We start from the raw sequence: 3,560 nt of genomic DNA, 5'->3' as shown, positions 1-3,560 counted from the left end.
TGGAGGGATGCACCGGGGGGGCTGTGTGGACCGGGCGGGGGGATGCACCGGGCTGGGAGATGCACCAGGAACATGCACCGAGGGAGGGACGCAGGGGGACGGGGGGATGCACTGGGTACATGCACCAGCAAGGGATCATGTACTGGGGGGTGGGATGATGCACTGGGGAGGGTGTGCACGGGTGAGGTATGCACTGAGGAGAAGGTGGGGGGGGCAGCACAATTTTGAGTTCTTGCACCCAGAACCAAGACCCAGCACCCCTGCACCCGGGGCCGTCTGTTCCCCAGCCTTGCACCCCCCCATTTCCCCTGTCCCCCTCCCCAGGCAGGTCCTGGGAGTCCCTGCACCCCTTCCTGGAGCCCTGCACTCCAAGTCAGGTCTTGCACCTGGACCCCCCCCTTTACACCACAGCTCTGTGTCCAAACCCAGCTGAAACCCCAATGGGACATGGGGATGGGGTGCAGGGAGCCGGACACACTTCACCCCAAGTTTGGGGGGCCTGCCTGGGGGTTAGGGGTGTTCCTGGCAGAAGCGGGAAGCACGGCATGCAGAGGAGGGCAGGGGGGTTGTTATAACAGCCTGGGCAGCTCGGTCACTAAACCTCTCACACCCCCGGGGATGGGGGTGATGGGTGGGTGCTGTGCCCCCCCCCCTGCAGGGGTGCACTGCGGGAACCACATCACCTCGCACGGGCTGGCGCTGAACTGCTGCACCGACCTCACCTGGTTCGACCACATCGTCCCCTGCGGGCTGGAGGGCAAAGGCGTCACCTCGCTGAGCCGTGAGCTGGGGCAGCACGTCACCGTCGAGCACGTCCTCGAGCCTTTCCTCGACGCTTTCCAGGAGGTGTTTGACTGCACCTTGGTCTTTGCCGAAGATCCCGGTGACTAGGAGAGCCGCAGCGTCTCAGTGTTTCGGCAGAGCTTTGGCACGGCAGCCACTTGGGGCTTTATTGCGAGACAAGAGCTCTCGTGGCTTTGCCTGTAAATGGTGGCACTGAGGTTTGGGCTGTGGCTTAAACGTCCAGCCCTTGTCAGGGCTGCTCTGCCCAGTCCCGTGGGTCTCCATCCCTCAGCTGAGACCTCCAAGGGCACCACGTCCCTGTTGCCTGCTGGGGAAGTGCCCAAACAGGTGCTTTTTTTGTGGGGGGGTTTCCTGCCTCTCTCCCCCTAAAAATCCTGAATTTTGGGTGAACAGTCACACGTGCTTTGGACAAGAGGACGAGGGAGTGGTTAGTCAAGTGTCCTTCCCTTGCTGCTGCATAAAAAGAGGCAGATTTTCTGTAAAGTGTTGCTGAGAACTTCGGCTGCTGATCCTTTCTTCGTTTGTTTACACCAAGATTTTATGACTAATGACCTTTTTCTTACTCTGTGCCTGGAGAAACCCTCACGCAGCAAAGATCCTCACCGCGGTGTGGGGCAGGTGGAAAACTCACTGATGAGAGGCTGTAATTGATGGTTAAAAGGCCCCTGGAGCGATGGCCATGTGGGGGGAAAGTGGGAGGAGGAGGGGAAGGAGTTGGGGTGCCCGAGGAGAGGAGCCACAACTGTCCCACACCCTGTTGGACCTCACAGCGTGGGGTCGAGTGTCCTGGGTGGGTGCTGGGGACAAGAACTCTCGTGGCTTTGCCTTTAGACGGTGGCACTGGGGTTCAGGTCGTTGCTTAAACATCCAGCCTCCCCACAGGTCTCCATCCCTCAGCTGAGACCTCCAAGGGCACCATGTCCCCGTTGCCTGCTGGGGAAATGCCCAAACAGGTGCTTTTTTGGGGGGGTTTCTGCCTCTCTCCCCCTAAAAATCCTGAATTTTGGGTGAACAGTCACACGTGCTTTGGACAAGGGGAGGAGGGAGTGGTTGGTCAAGTGTCCTTCCTTGCTGCTGCGTAAAAAGGCAGATTTTCTATAAAGAGTTGCTGGGAACTTCGGCTGCTGATCCTTTCTTTGTTTGTTTACCCAAAAACTATGACTAACGACCTTTTTCTTGCTCTGTGCCTGGAGAAATCCTCAAGGAAACTCACTGATGAGAGGCTGTAATGATGGTTAAAAGGCCCCTGGAGAGATGGCGACGTGGGGAGAAAGCAGGAGGAAGAGGGAAGGGGTTGGGGTACCTGAGGAGAGGATCCACGACTGTCCCACACCTCGTGGGACCTCACAGCGTGGGGTCGTGTGTCCCGGGTGGGTGCTGGGGACCTGCTTCTGCCGTACCCATGGTGCTGGAGGCGCTAGCACCGGCGTCTGTCCTTGCAGGCAGCGTCAGCACCTCCGAAATCTCTGCCCTGGCCGCAGCATCCGCGTGGGCTCACAGCAAAGGGACGTGGCCACCTTAGGGTCCCGTCAGCCCTGGGGTCTGTGCCCATCAATGCAAACCTGTAGGTAGACACATATAAACTTGATTTTAATTGATGGGTTTCCTAAGGGATAAGGAGCCAACCTGAGCCTGGGGCCCCCAAAACCTTCCCCCATTGGTGTGTGGCACGGCCACGGCCGTTTCGGAGTCACCCCCCTGTTGCTGGCAGACCCGAAGCTGGAGGAACTGATCGCGGGCGGTTGGGAGCAGCCCCCACAGCCAGGTGAATGCTTTGGGGTCAGGAGAAATGAAAAATGGGGACTGAAAGTCCCCGTGCCCTGCTTAGAGCAGGACCTGACGCCTACCCGCAGCCCCTGACCGCTGCTCCAGGCCTTCTTTCTACCCCACAAGCTTTGGGGTTCCTCTGCAAGTGCTGGTGGGTCCCTGTGAGCCACCCATAGCCCCCAGGGGGTTTGGGTGGGCCAAGGGGGCAGCAGGTGGGGGAGAATTGGCATTCCATGGAGCTGGCTCAGCTCCTGGAGGGGATGGCGAGTGGGCATAAAGGTGCCCCGGGCAGACTCAGTGCCCATTGCGAGGACTCGGGGACAGTGGGGACGGATGGAGGAGGGACAGGAAAGCGTGACCGGCAGCGTGTGCCGGGAGGGAAACGCAGGGTCCGGCTGTCCCAGCCCTGTAAGGCCTCCGGTATCCGGCTGGGGTGAGGGGGCTGTGGTGGGACCCGTGGGGTTGGGGACAGGCTGGTGGCCCGTGGCAGGGTTGGGTGGCTTTGGCAGGTGGCTCTGCCCCGGGAAGGGGAGGAGGCTGTGCGGCACTCCCAGCCCCGCCGGCATCCCCTGCCACCGCCCCGCGATGCTCCAGTCCCGGCTCAGCCTGGCAGCAGTGCAGGCAGGGAGGGCACCCCGGGTGAGTGTGAACCCCCCTTCCACCCCTCCGGCCCCCTCTGCCCCTCCCTGGCCCTACACCCCCTCCTAATTCGGGGCCCCCCTCATGCTGCACCCCGTCTGTGGGTCCCCTCCTGGGATAAACCCAGATCTTGCCCTAAATCCCCCAACTTCAGCCTCCTCCTGCTTCAAACTTGTTTCTTAAGTCAGGAAGACAGTCGGGGCTGAGCCCATGCCCCTGGATTCGTGGCTGCTCAGCCCCTTCCTCCTCCTCGCTGCTGGGGTCTCATCCTGGGAGGTGCACCCGGGGTTTGGGGTAACCCTTTTAGGGGGGTGTGGGGGTGTGTGTGGGCAGCTGCCTGGGCATGGGGC

The sequence above is a fragment of the Athene cunicularia genome, assembly GCF_003259725.1.
Source record: "Athene cunicularia isolate RWA chromosome 1 unlocalized genomic scaffold, athCun1 chr1_part1, whole genome shotgun sequence".
Taxonomy (NCBI): Eukaryota; Metazoa; Chordata; class Aves; order Strigiformes; family Strigidae; genus Athene; species Athene cunicularia.
Note: the sequence above shows the minus strand (reverse complement) of the source record.